Genomic DNA, 18013 nt, shown 5'->3' with positions numbered 1-18013 from the left:
TTTTAAATGTTTAAAGAAGCGCACTTTTCAAAAGAATTAACCAAAAAGGGATGTCAAATTGTATTCATACATTTAAGTGAAGTAGAAAGTTGCACAAAATGTGTCCCCAAGAAAAGTCATTGTGTGGACCCTTTAAAGTACATGTATAATATTGAAACAAGATTTAATTAATTACACTGAACATTACTTGCCAGTGACGATTTCAGAACCAATTTGGAATCTACTTTGGAGTCAATATTACTCAAGTGCCCAAAATCAATGTGATATTGACCACTGTTATCGTTACAGTGGAGTCTCAATAAGTCAAACCTCGGGGGAACTGGCTCACATTTTGAGGTAAGCAGAGTTTTGAGTTATCCAATGGATTTTCTATTCAACAAAAATTGATGGGAATAAGTTTGTATTTTGAGTTATAGAAGGGTTTTTGAGTTAACAGGTTTGAATTATTGAGATTTCACTGTATTTTAAAAAAAGTGTCTCTGTGTAAGGGAGTGTGGTTGGGCTGCTGAATGAAGCTTTGTGTCAACAAATGACAAAGTGAAAATAACTTTGTCCAAAAAAATAAATTACACACAAAAGAGCTTCCTTGACATGGCAAGGTTGTTTAAACTAATTCCTTTCAGTAGTTTGTGATGTCAAAATATGTGTTTATTGCAACATCAACTTATTCAGTTCAAAAGGCACCGCCATTTTGATTGTGTGGAAAGTCCAATTAAAAAAAAAAAAATTAGGGGGGTAGGGGAGCTGAACAAATCTTGCATGGACCAAAAGCGTAGTTTAAGCAAGTATTATTGTGATACGTCAATGTCAGGCATTCTGGCAAAATGAGACAGAACTGGGCAGAGGTCGAAATGAGGGTTTGGGGGCAGTAGAAAAGAGAATACAATTCTGCTTACAATATTGTTTGCTGCACTCCAATCGGATATTATGTTGACAAGTTATGACTGTTTAAAATTCACGTTTCTCGACACGTCAAAAAAGTAAAATACTGAGAAAAGGCCTTAAAAGTTTCAAGTTTTGTATTCGTGAAAATAAAACATGCCAATTTGTGTTGGTTTCTTTGCTATTCCACAATATTTATACTATTTCTTTAATATCTGTGTAGCAGACATATAAGGGATTACAACTGTGCCCACTTCCGTTGCATTTTGCCAGAATGCCTCACAAAAATTTTAAATGTTACGAACAGTAAGCAAATGTCCCAATGACTGACACCCCTCGTGCCATGTGGTCCAAAGAGGCATAACTGGGCTGAGCTGAGCATGTGTAGCTTGTGAAGAGATCACTTGCAGTGCAACACAAAATGTGTGCATGTGTCTCTATGTGAACCATGTGAACTCATCAATTTGGTGTACGTAAAATGTAATACATTTGATAACTTTTCATAACATTGTTGACTACCGGTAGGCCAAGAGTAAATATTCCCCCGTTTCAGATTACTTCCTGTTTTAAAATGGCGTAGGCAGGCCAGGATTTGTAAAGACAGCACCAGACAAGACAAACCCAGAAAATTGAAATCAAGCTTTGTGCATCAACACACAAAAACACCCATACTGAAATTTGTATCCTTGTGGGGACATTTCTTTGTTCTCATGTAGTAAGGTTTTCGAGTTTGAAAGTGCAGTTTCAAAATGCTCTTATTTTAACCAGAATTAATTTCCTTGGCTGAAATTTGGACTTAATATCACTTTTCTAAAATTCTTCCATTTGCGACACATCAACCCACCTTGAAAATTCCTAGTTTTTGAGTAAAATCCATATATCTATTTCGTGAAAACCTTGTGGAGACGTATTCATCTAGATAGAATTTGCCCTATGGAGACGTATACAATCTTTTGTTCCCTATTGTGCACACGTCTCCAGAGGGCACGGTGTATCAGATCCTGTTTTCCAAAGGTGTTTTCGTGACCTTTTTATGATGTAGAGATTTGACTTTATGTTCAGTGCTGTAAACTGCTCCTACTTCTTCCAGCATTGGCTATTATCTTTACAGTGGCAAGAACCATACATCCTGCATGTACTGGTACGGTGCATGCTTTCACCTAGGCAAAGGAAAGCTTGCAAGTCTCGTCAGAAAACTGAGTTTGAAGGTAACAACCAGAAAGTAAACATACGGACGACAGAAATGTTGTCTTTTTTTGTGGTGAGAAAGTTGCTGAGAAGCATGTTCTTTGAGACGAAATGGACATAAACGATTTTTTACGTAGGTTTTAACTTCTTTTGCGACGTGCACCAGCCAGATACGCGATTGTATTGCAAGAAATTGCAAAATTATTTTAACTGAACAATATATAAAGTGCATCGATAATCAAACATTCTGATATCGAACAACCCTGGGAGTCAACTTATTCAGAATTTAAATCAATTTCACTTATACATTGTACTTCAAATTCATTACTTCAAATAGTGCCGTGATTGATGGTACTCACCATGTAACGATGTATCGCCAGTGTTCGGTTCGCAGGGTGACCTTTGTTTGACCTCCAACAGGACCTCCAGGTGTGTCACATGCTGGAATGATGAAAAACAACAAATCCACAGGAAAATTAGATGGATGATTCTAGAAGAAATGAACAAAAGATATGGAAATGTTTCCATTGTGAATTATCGTACAGCTTATCAAACAAGAAAAATAATGTTGGTCCTCACTTTTCACACCTTTGTCGATTTGGAAACATTAAGAGATTAGACCACAAAATGACTTCACGAATCCTCATTCATGTTATGCCCCAACTTGCAATGGTCGTCAGACCCAGCTTATGTTGTGACTGTCCCAACTTGAGCCAAACTAGATCATTCAAGTAGCAGCAATGGGCAGGCCTAACTTGGGTTGGGCACTGCTACTCATACATGGATGTTAGAGGGCGCCATTTACCAACGAGCGTAGGTGCCGGTGATGAGCACATCCACGGCCATGTGCTGCACAGTGTCATCAGACAAACTGAGCCATTTTCTACACAGCTTTCCTGGAAGTTGCTACAAAAAGATGACATGTTTGATCTGCCTCTGAGCTCCCAGGCCCGGCCTGAGCGTGTGCCCTTGGTCCTACTGTCCTGGCGGTAGGACCATGAAGGCATCCTGGCCCTATCCCGACAATCCTCATCCCAAGGGCCAACTTTACTTTTGTCATCGTTTTGCTGGACAAAATCATGGGAAAAATGTTGCTGGATCAACCAAGTTGGGACAGTCCCAACACAATTGGGACCGACGAGAAGTTGGGGCGTAACACACGTGTCAGTATAGGCTAAGCAAACTGATGCGGCTATTGTAATCCATTAAACATCAAAAAGTCATTAACTTTCATAACCTTCATATTTTCCTAACAAATCAACTCTATATACACAATTCATTTCGATTGTGTAAACATTTTCAAAATTCTTCCAGCAATTCAAGTCATGCATGGATAATTCAATTTATAAATACAATGTTGCAGATGTATCATAGCAGGTTCAGTGAACTTTGATGTTTCTTAAAAATAAAAAAAATATGTTCCTCAATAAAATTCACTTCATGGACCCTGCCAACGTTCAGGATTTGCAGGTCAGCATTTGAGCGTGAGGTAGGCAATTCGTTACCAACACCGTGACCACGAAGTAATCCTCAGTTCTGCATGGGTGCCAAGCACGCATGCTTTTTTTTTTTTTTTTACAGAACCACGTTATTTTCGTTTTCACGAAGTAACAGCCGGCACATTGTGGCACCGGATGCGTGCAATCCATACATTTTCGTTTTCACAAACTAACACTGATTTGTGATTTGTTGACTTGTTTTGCAGATTTTTTGATTACAAGGTATTTATGAGTGGGAATTTCTTGGTGCTTGGCTGTATGTTTCAAACCGGCTAGGGGCATGGCATGGCCCTCGCCTTCGGCCGGGTCATTATTGGCAACCAGACCCTAGCTGGTTTCAACGTACTTGTTTCAAACCGGCCAAATACATATTTATTCCATTAAAATGGTCATTAAGTTCAAGGCTTGTTCATATTATCCCTTTATTTGTGCGTGCCTTTTTTTGGGGGGGGGGGGGAGGAGGAGGGCGGGGAATGAATAATTGAGAGTGACCTACAATAAAGGCATTTTCATTAAACTGATCCAGTCCAACGTGTAAAAATCAAAACATATACATGTAGTGTAAGGTCAGAAACAAAACAGGTTTGTTGAAGGCAACTGCTAAACTAAGGCCGCTTCTTGACTGGCCTTTTACTTGTGCCGTGAATGAACAAGCCTTGGTCAAGGTGTTCTTCAATAGTGCTTTATACAGTGCATAGCGCATGCCCAGCGCATGTCGGATACCATCACGGACAATGTCAACAAACGGCTTGACCAAGGCTACATGTAGTTCCGTCGCGGCGCAAGCAAATCGCAGGTCCACCGAGAGGCCGGCCTATGACCCATCTCCCTCATTGAAGTACTGGGCTGTGAGTTTACTGATAGTAGGGTAATCGGGTATCTGATAAACACATGGGCCGGATTGTGTTTGAATATCTGTCAAAGAGGACAGATACATACTCACATACTCATCTTAAGGTAAAATGGAGTACAACAGAATGTGACTGACACAAAATGATCACACCACAAACAATTGTGAGATACTAACATCATGTATTTTAATATGAAACCTGAATGCAATCCATTTATATGTCTACTTCATCAGGCTATTACTGGGAAAGGAGAATATACCATACTCAAACAAATTATTTGTTAGTCTGAGAGATAAAGCAGACATGGTACGTTACGTATGGGTCCATAAGGGGACATTTTCTTGGACCTGCCCTACTTGCAAAAAGGAGAATTTTCTAGTTATTTTTAAAAGTAGGTCCATTAATGTGTAAATAAAGATGTTAATAAATAAAGAGAAATTTGCAGCATTTTCAGCCACTGCAAAATACAGACAGTGAATTTGACATTACACTCATTTACATGCAAATATTTCAAATTATTCTTTGGGTTTTTTAATAATAAAAAAAAGAAAAAAAAATGAAAACAATGTAAAGCACCTTGTCAGTTGCCCTTTGTGGTTCATTTGATAATTTGAAGAAAACAGAAGCATATCCTTTATTTTCATATTTCATTGAGCAGTTTTAATTTTTAATGAATACAATCCCGAAAACTATCAAAATTTGCACCAAACTTTGTTTAAAATATAAGCAAAATATAACATAAACTTTCTTTGAAAAAAATTATGTACAAAACCGTTACTAATTTGTAGTTGGAATAATCCCCAAAACTACTCCGGGTAAAACTTCAATTGTTAACGTTTGACATATTGTACAATAGTCTTCAGACCATCCGGCCAATGAGGCTCCAAAAATATAATTTTCTTTACAAAATGTACATGTATTTACCATCTTAGACTGGAACGATCACAGAACTTCTCATTGTTTTAACGTGATGCATAAATACAACTGTGGTCAGGCCAACAAGTCTCAACTTGGAAATGGACCGAACCATCCATACAGCCTCAGAAATCAACGACATGGGCGTCGCCATGATTTTTTCTAAAGGGGGGCAAAACATGTTTTTCCCAAAAAAATCCTGTATTTCTCAACATATTCTCGATTTCTCAGTATAAGGGGGGCAGGGACATTTTGCCCCCCCCCCAAACTCATTAAATTAACACCACATGACTTCGCGCCTCTTTTTTTTTTTTTTTCCTGCAGTCAGTTGAATATTGTCAGTGCAGAGTGCAGTATAGGCTGCACATAGTTTTGCAAGAAATTGTAGAAAGCATGGACATTACCTTATGGCATGAATGCTTGTGGATATAATTTCATGTTCACATGCATGCACTCAACCTGTACATTGTTGTACATGTACATGACAAAATACACTGGATGACTGGCTGAAAGTCTTTGGAATTGACAACTTAAAAGCAACAGTTGAACCAAGCAATATGGAGCCTCCATGCCATACACATGTATGCAACACACTCACAAACTGCTTGTATTTGGTAAGTCTACAGCTTGTACTACCAATGGGTCTATATTCCTACATGGTGGGTATTCAGTTTTTGGCTAGATAAAGACAATTTTATTCTGGCTTTGAGTATGTTAGTGTTCATGGTGTATGTGATGTTGAACATTCCTTCATCCAATTGATTGAATTTTTGAATCAGCTGGATATCGGATGATAACTGTTTTTAATTGTGATGCCAACTGGCATAAAAGTGACTAATGGTTGCTTCAAAGATAATTCAAATTATAAACAGAGAATTGTTGCATTAAATTTCTGGCCATTGCTTTTAAAAGCATAACAATGTTAAACAAAAACAAAGAGTGTCCCCATGTTTGTACAGCAATTCTGAGGCTGATAAAGTCTTAAAGAACAATTTTCTTATTTCATATATTTTGATCACAGTCTGTATGTACATAGGTCTATTAAATTTCAAAATGGTGTTAGCTGTGTTAAATATGGTTCAATACATGAAATTATTAAAGCTGATATAACATAAGTAATTTTTGGTATAAATTGTGACATTGAAAATGTATGTTGTAGGATGCCCGTGTCCATGTCACGATAAAGCAGTCATGATAGCATTCACATAGCATGCATCATAGCATGCGAATGCTCTTCTCATAGCATGCGAATGCTATTCTCATAGCATGCGAATGCTATTCTCATAGCATGCGAATGCTATTCTCATAGCATGCAAATGCTATTCTCATAGCATGTGAATGCTGTTATAGCATTCACATTTGCATGCCTAAATAGCATTCTCCATAGCATGCGAATGCTATAGCTCATTTACATAATTCGGGCTTCTGACATGCTATAAAACTGCTATCTGATTGCTATCCTCAAGGAATGCTATGAAAAATGCTTTAGGAAGTACAGACATGGCTTTTTGTGAATGCTATCAAATGGCAGTTCTCATAGCATTCGCATGTTAATTGCATGCTAAAGGAATGCTAAATGACTGCAGTCAAGTTTGGTAAGGGATATAACCCTGAATGATGGGAAGAAGGACCATACCTTATCCCGTCTACCCGATGCCTTGTTGCCATATAGGCTCAACTTAAATTTCAAACAGGCATCCTGGAATGACACATTTTTTAATTATCTGGTTTTTTGTTTTTTGTTAGGTTTCTTGGGGTGTTTGTTTGTTTGTTTGTTGGTGTTTTTTTTTTCATTGCACAATTCCTGAATATTTCACATTCTTCGTTATTGATTTATGTAGATAGTGAACAGCTAATTGTCTTACATGTTGTGCGACCCTACTGACCTACATCAAGAATGTCTTACAATGTTTGCCCTTGAGAATTAGGATTGAAACATTAGGCTCTCTAAGTTTGTTGATTTTCTTGTAAATTTCATTTCCTTTTATGGAGAATGTTATCATATTGATATTGTTATGCCTAGCACATGTAATTCAAGAGTGGGCTTGGCAAGAGAGAATTACAATGTAACCCTAAGTGATGGGAAGAGGGACTGTAACTCATCCCATCCATTCAATGCCTTGTTGCTACCAAGATCCAAGTCAGTAAGTCTGGGCATGTTACCTACAGCTGAGGCAATGTGTGGAATGTCTGACCGTGTCAAATCGCAATAGCCCAGCTCCAGCTTATTTAAGTGCATCATTTTGGGCAATTCCTTGGCCCACAATGCAGCACATCCACCCAATGACTTGTTGCTACCAAGATCCAAGTCAGTCAGTCTGGGCATGTTACCTACAGCCGAGGCAATGTGTGGAATGTCTGACTGTGTCAAATCGCAATAGATCAGGTTCAGCTTATTTAAGTGCATCATTTTGGGCAATTCCTTGGCCCACAAGTCAGCAGATCCGCTCAATGTCCTGTTGCCATCAAGGATCAAGTCAGTCAGTTTGGGCATGTCATGTACAGCTGAGGCAATGTGTTCAATGTCTGTGCTCTGAAGTTTGCACCTGCTTACTTCAAGTTTCTCAAGGCTTGTCAAGTGTTTGATATGAGGGGCCCATTCTACAGCTCTACCTCCCAATGTACATGTATTGCAATCAAGTATGTCAAGACTGGTCAAGAGATAGTTGCATTTCAGTGATGACAGGATTTTCTCAAGCTCACCCTTCACTAAAGGACACCAGTAGAGCCTCAGCCACCAGAGGTTTTCCATGTAACCCAGGGCAAAGGCTAAAACACTGACTGAAGACACCTTAGAGACCTTCATGGTTTCAATGCATGCCAGTTGTGACACCTGGAATTCTGACCTACAGATGATTTCAAGAAGGTATATGAGAATGCGGAAATCAGTATTGTTATTCACCTCGATATCTGATGGGATGAGTGAGTAGCTGGTGAGACACCGTGGGACCTTTCTGGATTGGCTTTCAAAAAAACATTGTCTACTGATAGCTTGTGTAACAGCTTTTTGGTACATGCACCCGGGCTTATTTTGCTCCTTGAATTTACATTCAAGAAAGGTTACAATGTCTGTCATACACTTTTCATTGTCACCACAACAAAAACGTAAAAGGAACTCATTTGAAACAATGCCCTCAACTGACCCGCAAAGTTGCCTTAATTGTTTTTGAAATTTTCTCAGTGGTACAACTTTGTACACTGTACTCTGTACAAATCCCTGCCTTGACAAACGTACACTTTGCAAGTATTTCCCAGCACAGTATTCCTGAATAGTCTTGTGCATGAATTGTATGTTGTTGTGGCATTTGAGGTTTTTGATAACTCTCTGCTGGGTTAGGATGCCTGCTTTCAGTGCCAGGTCCAGCGCATTTGGTTCAAACTCATCTTTTTGAAATGAGAAATTCTGGTCAGCACTTACAAATCCACTCAGTGCAGTTTTCCCTATAGCAATCACTGTTTTTGATGCATCATTGGAGCTATATCCTTTTCTTGTGAACATGTAATCAACTGCCTCAGTGAAGAGGCGTGAAGTTGTTTCGGGGAGTTGTTTTTTCTCCCTCCACAACAAACACATGAGAAGGAGAAGCATTGGATTTGTGGAGAAATCGAGCAGTGTGTTGGACTTTTCAATGTTTTGGATCAGTGCACTGCCACTATCAGGATCTTCATAATAGAATTTCCGAATGTATTCATTAACATCTTCCTTGGTAAACCCCAGAACCTCTATGTGTGTGCAAGGATTTTGGACAAGTGATTTTGACATCAGTGTCTCAAGATGAGAGGGGCGGGTCGAGACAAAAATGCAACACTTCCTGTAATCTGTTCTATTGAGCGCTTTTAGGATAGAGCCGAATGAGGCTGCATCAAGTGTTTTGGTCCTCATTTCATCAAAACCATCCAAAAGTATCAAGACCTTATTTGAGTTGTCCTGAATATATTGATCAAGTTCATCTTTGACTACTCCTGACTTTACGCCTAAAAGTTGATCAAAAATGGAATCAACAAGATCAGATTCTTGGAACAGGGCATACATCTTTAAAAGAAAAAGAAGCTTGAATCTTTTCAGGATTTCACATACCTCATCGGCCCAGTCATATGCAATCTTGTCAAAAATGGTTGACTTCCCGACACCACCAATGCCAAATAAAATACCACGATTGAACTCTGTCTCAGGCCAATTTTTCAATATTTTCTCGTACTCTGTGGAATATACAGTCTCGTCAGAGTATTCTTTTTCTAAAGTACCTTTCTTTGTTCTAACCCGCAATTTCGTGTAAATGCCAACAATGGGTCTTTGATCATCAGGAGCCCCAGGGTTCAACTGAACATAACTCCCCGTTGTCTTGTAACATGTCCTCAAAATGTCCCTGGTCTTGTTACCAACTTCTTGGTGGAGATCCCCCACTCTTGGTTCTTGGTCTGGTTTCTGACTCTGTGGAGGTACTCCTATTGAGGTCAAAGAAGCAACATGTACATGTTATAGTAAGCAGAAGGTCATGGGTTCGAGTCCCACCAGAGTACTTTTTTCTCATAATCATGAGACAACACTAAGTATGCAATGTTTAAAACCCAATAATAAATGTACATGTACATGTATTACTTAAACACTGTTTCTGAAACAATTGAAAAATCTTCTTCAACAGAGGCAAATATGTAAAACAAATGGTGACTTGAGATTTACATTTCGTAAGTAAGGCAGCGTACAAATAAATTTGCCAAAAACAAAATTAATTGAATGAATGTTTTGGCTTTTGTACTTCTGTTGGACACAAAATGTCAGATGTTGGTTTATAGTACTTCCACATATTTTTGTTACACCAACAAAAAAAAATCAGACAAAAAACAGGTAACTGCAGGTGTAAGCCTAAAAATGATTCCATTATTCCATTAAGGGCTGTCCATTTTCGAGTAACTTAGTATCTGATTACTGGAAACTGCGTTTGACCGAATATTCAGATATTTGGAACTGCCAGCTGCAACTGTGTGCTGTACCGGCACAAAGTTGCATGTGCCAGTTAATGGCGTGCAGCGATCAATATGGGGCGCTGGAGTGTTTTGCAGACTTGCAGTAAGTGTTTTATAACTATCTAAGGGCTTTAACCTGCTAAAAGGATGTTAACAATAATCCGCCGTCGACAAAAAGTGGCACCTGACAATGAAGCACCAGTATAATGAAATAACAAAACAGTCGTTATAATGTGCATAGTTTGTTTGTTTACGAATACCCCAACTGGCAAAAAGCTATTTCGAATATACAGTTGATGACCAATTGAAAATGGAGTACTCGATGTTTTCGGACAGCCCTAATTCCATTCATTCAAGTATAAATGCAAAATTAATGTGTCACTTCAATGCTACATGTATATTCACCGTTTTTCACCTTTTAAAAAAAAATGTGCACACACAATAAGGGGCGTCATTTGGCGTGGGTACAAATTACAAGACTTTTTACCCGCTATAAAATAGCGCCCTTCTAATGTGCTCACCATTATATTCTATTACAAACTGGTTTATAGTTGTAGCAAAGAAATTGGAGACTCTCTCACAGAATTGGCAATCTGCCTTTTGTGTCCATGTTTGTGTAATAGATCACCTCCCCCCCAAAAAAATACATTAACATCTGATCTAAGATATCAATTAGTGTAACAAACAAGATAATATTTGCCTGCTCCATCCGACGGCCAGCTGTAAGTGATACTAACTCCACTTGAACCAACAATGGTATGGCAGTGGCTACCACTGACTGTGCCCATGTTTCCAATGGCTCCAGTTCGTTGTGGGGAATCTAAAATCAGAGGAATTAAACTATCCTTTAAAGGATACCGACAAAACGATTCATGTACATGTACTTGATTTCATCTCTCGTTGTCATCTGTTTTTGCAAAACTTTGACTTTTAAAGGTAGAGTACCAGTAGATCATTTGTCATTTTTGCATTTGTTTCTTTTGAAGTAACAAAAGTCCTCAAAATCTAAAGACAGGTGCTTAACAAAAATAACAACTAACCTGATGAACTTTTAGCTCTGTGAATGCTGTATATTCTGAGAAAACAAACTGGTAGGATCTCATTTTCAATTCAAGAGTTGCAGTGCCATGTCATGAATTGATTGCAGCCGATTGCAGCCACGTTACATCATGAACTGAACCAACAAATCATAGCAACCGCATGCGCATGTGCAGCCATTCACGGATTCGCCCAATTATATACATGTACCAACTACTAACAGAAATTTCCAAAAATGCATCAATTCACCATCTTTGGTAATGACCTTCTTTTAGTGTTTTCTTCAAAATGACAGCATGCCACAAGGAATTTCACAGGGAGTTTAGTGCCATTACTATCTTTAAACTACCGGTAAGTAAGCTTTCAAAAAGATTTGGTCAGTTACATTTTGGATAGCTGCAAATGATCTATTCTACCTTTAATGAAGATATATAATTAAGAGAAATCTGATTGTCCAAAGTTGAAACCTGCAACTTCAATAAAAATCTTGGGGTGTGTGTGAGTGTGTGAGTTGAGTGGGTAGGGGGAGTTAACGCCCCTCCCTCCCTTCCTCATTGACCCCATTCAAATAATCTAGCTACTAAATGTACTCACCTGTTGTAGCTGAGGGGGTGGGTACCTGTGCTTCCTGTTGCATCGTGGTAGGGACATCAGTCTGGCAGGCTGCTTCAGATTGTGCAGCCATGGTACTTTGGATCACCCAGCCACAAATGGAGGTCCTGTTTGTCAATAACAAATGAAACGCTGTAACACACTGGCCTTCATTCCAACTTCAATCTCATTCGTCAGCATGAAAATGTGTACTATAAAAGTTTCAGTGTTTAGAAAGCGAGTAGCAGTAGTTGTCTCAATGTACCATTTATTTGTTAATAAATTCGTGTTTGTCACTCTAATGCTTGGAACTGTCCTCCACAAGTTTGTATGTTATTCAGCTTGCACATGAATAAACCCATACATAATAGGGACATTTTGTTGTGGTCTCGACGAGTCTACCAAGACCGACACCGGCGCTTTCAAGACTGGACCAGCCCACCCGGGACCGAGACTTTAGGGCCAGGCTGAAACAAGACCAAGACCAAAAAAAAAGTGGTCTCGTGTCACTTATAGCAACTGCACCAGACTAATGCACAGTTCACTGTCATTCAGTGAGATCAGTAAAATGGGACTGCAAAACTTATTAACCCTAACAATCCCATACTAAACTAGTAAATTGGGTTAGGCATACCTATATAATCAGAGTCCAAAAGTTTGGGTGTAGGGTTTGCCATATAGTGTTGGAATTTGCAAGAGTGACATAGGTTCCTAGTAAATCACTCAAGGGGGTTAGGGCTAATAGGCTACCCCTGACATTTAATACAATCCATGAAACAAAAACAAGAAACCAAAAAACAAAAAGAAATGAACCTTTGTTACGGCAAAACTTACCGGTACAGTTAAGATTGTAGCAGGTTGATTCAGAGACGTCCAAGCATTACAGCACTGTACATGAAGCTGCCGCACCCAACAATCCCATGACCACTTGACGGAACTATATTATGCAAATCAATCCCTCAATAAACTTCCATATATGGCACTGACTCAAACTTTACAAAAGTTACAAGGTCATGATTCACAAGTGCTTTGAAATTCTGCCACATGCAAGCAGGTTGCATCCAATGAAACAAAACATTGCACTATCCATATTTGCATGCTGTCCTACTTTGTCTGTAGAATATCTTAATAAAAAATAAAGGCTATTTATATAATCCTGGAAACCCGCACATCGATACAAACATATATACTACATTTGTCCCAGAAGGCATACAGAAAAGGTGTACATCTGGGTTTTCCCAAAATGTTTTATTGTCACCACTAGCCTGGAGTCAAGAATGGAAAGTTTTGTGTGGTCTGCTGTTATGCAAAGATCTACAAAGTTGACGGGTCAATGGGTGACCTTTCTTTTCAAATAACCTGATTTTGAACGTTCACAAGTGTTATTTTTAGCTCAGCATCTTTTCAATGCGACTAATTCACTTTTGAGGCTTCAGTCAACACGTAGGTGTATATTGACCTCAACAGCTTGGTATACAGCAAATGTATATCTAGTGACATATTTGTAATACCCGCATTATGAGGAACTACACTCAACCAAAAAAGAAAGACCTCCCTAATATTTTGTTGTCTTACTCAAAAACTACTGAGCACATCTTGCTCAAATTACAACTAATCAGTACAGAAGATCCTTAGCAATCCAGCCATACTCTTTGTTTGGCCAAAACAGTGATAATGGGTACACAATTATGCAATTTATGACAAATGCTACCGCACAAACGTTGCATTTTTGTATAGGTGCAAGGTGAGTGTGAACCACAACTTGCACGTATACAAAAGTGCAACTGTTTTCGGTATCATTAAAAAAAAAATTTTGTCATAAATTGCATCATGTCGTACACATTATCACTGTTTTGAGCCAAAAAAAGAGTATGGCTGGATTGCTAAGGAATTTCTTTGCTGATTAGTTGTTATTAAAAAGTATTGGAAGGGGGGGGGGACTTTCCTTTTTTGGTTGAGTGCATGATACAATGCAATTCGAAAGTGCTTGAATAAGTATTTGCAAGTAGGCCTACATCCTAAAGCTGGCACTAATGTATAGCCCGATTCTATAAAAGCATCAGGCCTTTTCAATAGCCAATCCAACAGTCCAATTAATTGTTACAAATATATTGAAAAAAAAAAACTTAGCTAAAGTTCATCTTCAACCTGTCAATTCCTGCACAGAGCCCTGATGCTTTCACCAAGAAATCCAGCCGCAAATTAAAGACAGAGAACAGTTTTAAGACGCAGATTTCAATTCCTCAAGTTGGAGAATCCAGCGGTTGAATAGCAGGAGGTCTTGGGTTCGAGTCCCATAAGCTTGCTTGCCAAGGGTTTTTTGATAGAATTCTTTATGTCACTAGCAGTTTTTTTTCTTTTTTCTTTCTTTAATGGGTCATTTCTTTACGCCGTCTCGATTCTTCATAAGAATAACTACGCAAATCGTAAACGAACAAGAAATTAAGGGGAGCCGATGGTGTAGGATCATCATTTCTTAACCCTAAAAGGGCCTGCAACTGTTTTCGGTATCATTAAAAAAAAAATTTTGTCATAAATTGCATCATGTCGTACACATTATCACTGTTTTGAGCCAAAAAAAGAGTATGGCTGGATTGCTAAGGAATTTCTTTGCTGATTAGTTGTTATTAAAAAGTATTGGAAAGGGGGGGGGGGACTTTCCTTTTTTGGTTGAGTGCATGATACAATGCAATTCGAAAGTGCTTGAATAAGTATTTGCAAGTAGGCCTACATCCTAAAGCTGGCACTAATGTATAGCCCGATTCTATAAAAGCATCAGGCCTTTTCAATAGCCAATCCAACAGTCCAATTAATTGTTACAAATATATTGAAAAAAAAAAACTTAGCTAAAGTTCATCTTCAACCTGTCAATTCCTGCACAGAGCCCTGATGCTTTCACCAAGAAATCCAGCCGCAAATTAAAGACAGAGAACAGTTTTAAGACGCAGATTTCAATTCCTCAAGTTGGAGAATCCAGCGGTTGAATAGCAGGAGGTCTTGGGTTCGAGTCCCATAAGCTTGCTTGCCAAGGGTTTTTTGATAGAATTCTTTATGTCACTAGCAGTTTTTTTTCTTTTTTCTTTCTTTAATGGGTCATTTCTTTACGCCGTCTCGATTCTTCATAAGAATAACTACGCAAATCGTAAACGAACAAGAAATTAAGGGGAGCCGATGGTGTAGGATCATCATTTCTTAACCCTAAAAGGGCCTGCAACTGTTTTCGGTATCATTAAAAAAAAAATTTTGTCATAAATTGCATCATGTCGTACACATTATCACTGTTTTGAGCCAAAAAAAGAGTATGGCTGGATTGCTAAGGAATTTCTTTGCTGATTAGTTGTTATTAAAAAGTATTGGAAAGGGGGGGGGGGGGGACTTTCCTTTTTTGGTTGAGTGCATGATACAATGCAATTCGAAAGTGCTTGAATAAGTATTTGCAAGTAGGCCTACATCCTAAAGCTGGCACTAATGTATAGCCCGATTCTATAAAAGCATCAGGCCTTTTCAATAGCCAATCCAACAGTCCAATTAATTGTTACAAATATATTGAAAAAAAAAAACTTAGCTAAAGTTCATCTTCAACCTGTCAATTCCTGCACAGAGCCCTGATGCTTTCACCAAGAAATCCAGCCGCAAATTAAAGACAGAGAACAGTTTTAAGACGCAGATTTCAATTCCTCAAGTTGGAGAATCCAGCGGTTGAATAGCAGGAGGTCTTGGGTTCGAGTCCCATAAGCTTGCTTGCCAAGGGTTTTTTGATAGAATTCTTTATGTCACTAGCAGTTTTTTTTCTTTTTTCTTTCTTTAATGGGTCATTTCTTTACGCCGTCTCGATTCTTCATAAGAATAACTACGCAAATCGTAAACGAACAAGAAATTAAGGGGAGCCGATGGTGTAGGATCATCATTTCTTAACCCTAAAAGGGCCTGGTTATTTTAACCATCTCTCAGCCGGGGGGCGGATTCCGCCCCCCCCCCCAAGATCTTGGCCATCGAGTGACGAAAAATTTTGAAACTCAGTACATGCATGGAGCAACTCTTCATGGTTTTGGAATTATCGCTAATTAATTATTAATATGTATGAATAGTAATTCTGGTCCGTGAACACAACGTTTATGGGAAAATTCAGTTTTCACGGCACAAAGCGCCGGAAAATTTTTCGCTGCGCGACAACCCCTGGTCTGATTTTATATTTTTGGTGTCAAAAGATGCGTTAAGGCTCGAGGCTAAAAAGTCATAACAGCTTGGGTCGCGAAAACATTTTTTTTAAAGGCTATCGTATAAAAAGTCGAGGGGGGGGGGGTGGATTCCAACCAACCCCCCCCCCCCCCCGGCCTTTTAGGGTTAAAGCGATTTGGCATTCTGGAGTCTGGACTAATTGAGAAAGATGAAGGACAACGGGCCTTTCATGAATTGTGTCTTTTGGTTTCCTGCTCAGTGCCAGGTTTCACGAAATTAGGAAGGCTCCTTACGAATAATATACAAATTATATTGACTGCCTGGAGTTATGTAGTAAAATTAGCCTCCCGAGGTGATCCATGAAGCATTCTATTTTTCCCGAGGCTTCATGGATCACCGAGGGAGGACAGTTTTACTTCATCACGAGATAAAGCAGTCATTTTTTTTGTTTTATAACACCTCTCCCACAGATTATGCTTGATTTTAGGTGATAACTGATTAATTTAATCTGAATATAATAAAAATTAACTTTTATTTAAATACAAAATTAGTTGAAAATTAACTTGCACTTTTTGTAACTACCCCTTCGCAAAATGTTTGAACCCCATCTGTAGTGCATGCTTGGAAACAATATGCGCAACGGGCAATGCGCAACGGGCAACACAAACACCCGTATGGGCAATTCCACCGTTACTCACGTTACATTTTCGTAACGTGAGTAACCGATTTTGAGTGTTTTGTTTATCATACATAACACACTTTTCTGGATGTCATCTTTGGTGCTTAGGTAGGTCTAGGTCTGCTCTATCTACCATGGGGATAACAGCTATTAAACATTTTCAGTAAGGTAATTACAGCGCAAGGAAACTCAAAAGTACATCAAAAATGTAACGTAACCCTGAAATTGCTCCTATGCATTTTTGCACACAGTGCGTATAGTACTTTGGTTACTACGGTAATAGTAAGGTACTTTGGTTGCTATGGGTACAGTAGGGAGGGCGGCTATTGGCATGGCTCAAGAGCATAGTTTAAGCAAATATGTAAATTCCATTCAACTATTTAAAAACCATTTTTTGAAAAACAAAGATACAAAGATAAATTGACTAGGGGAATTATAACAATTTTTGAAAAGTAGGACAAAGAAACTGACTGGAGTTTGGCTTGAACCCACGACCTCTGAATAATTATTCCGGTGCTCTACCAACTGAGCTATCCAGCCCTATGTTGGCGGTGCCCCAATTTGTCAACATCTTTGTTCAAGGGACGCTAGTCAGAAGCCATAAACCGGTCGTAGCCAGGGATCACATCCAAAGTCATGAAACAGACCCAGAAATGGTTATCTGGATATTGCAGGTTTAAACCCTGCTCAAGTCAATTTCTTTGTTCACTTTTTCAAAAGTATAGTATAAAAAAAAAAAAAAAAGTGTTTTTCCTAATAATTGTAATTTCCATCGTACGAAAAGTAAGCAAATGTCCCAACAATGACTGACATCCCTAGTGCAAGAATGTGGTCCAAAGCGACATTTACTGAGTTCAGCTGAGTTGAGTTGAGCATATGTAGCTTGTGAAGAGATCACGTGCAGTGCATCGCAAAATGTGTGCATGTATGTGACATTACGTCTCTCGCTGAGCCACGTGTGTTAAGTAATTTGGTGTACGTAAAATATATGTGTCATCACTTTTCGTAATATTGATGACTAGGGAGTAGGCCAATAGAAAAAAAATTCCTCTTTTCAGATCACTTGCTGTTTCAAATGAGTGCAGGCAGGACAGGATTTGTAACTTGCATGTATATAGACAAAGTCAGAAAAGACAAACCCAGAAAAGTGAGATCAAGCTTTGTGAATGATCACACATAAACCTGTTTTCTAAAGATGTTTTCGTGACCTTTTCATGATGTAAAGA

General features: G+C 38.7%; 1 long non-coding RNA gene across 1 annotated transcript; it reads right to left on the bottom strand.

Annotated features, from left to right (window-relative positions):
• Window positions 1-10985: 10985 nt before the first annotated feature.
• On the bottom strand, window positions 10986-13525 carry LOC119719481. The gene is made up of 3 exons (XR_005269945.1): window positions 12764-13525; window positions 11933-12057; window positions 10986-11120 (listed from the first exon to the last, which is right to left on the bottom strand). It is a non-coding gene; the product is annotated as an uncharacterized LOC119719481 (long non-coding RNA).
• Window positions 13526-18013: the final 4488 nt, after the last annotated feature.

Source organism: Patiria miniata, unplaced genomic scaffold, assembly GCF_015706575.1.
Source record: "Patiria miniata isolate m_02_andy unplaced genomic scaffold, ASM1570657v1 HiC_scaffold_8, whole genome shotgun sequence".
Taxonomy (NCBI): Eukaryota; Metazoa; Echinodermata; class Asteroidea; order Valvatida; family Asterinidae; genus Patiria; species Patiria miniata.
This window is presented reverse-complemented; position numbering and strand designations above follow the sequence as displayed.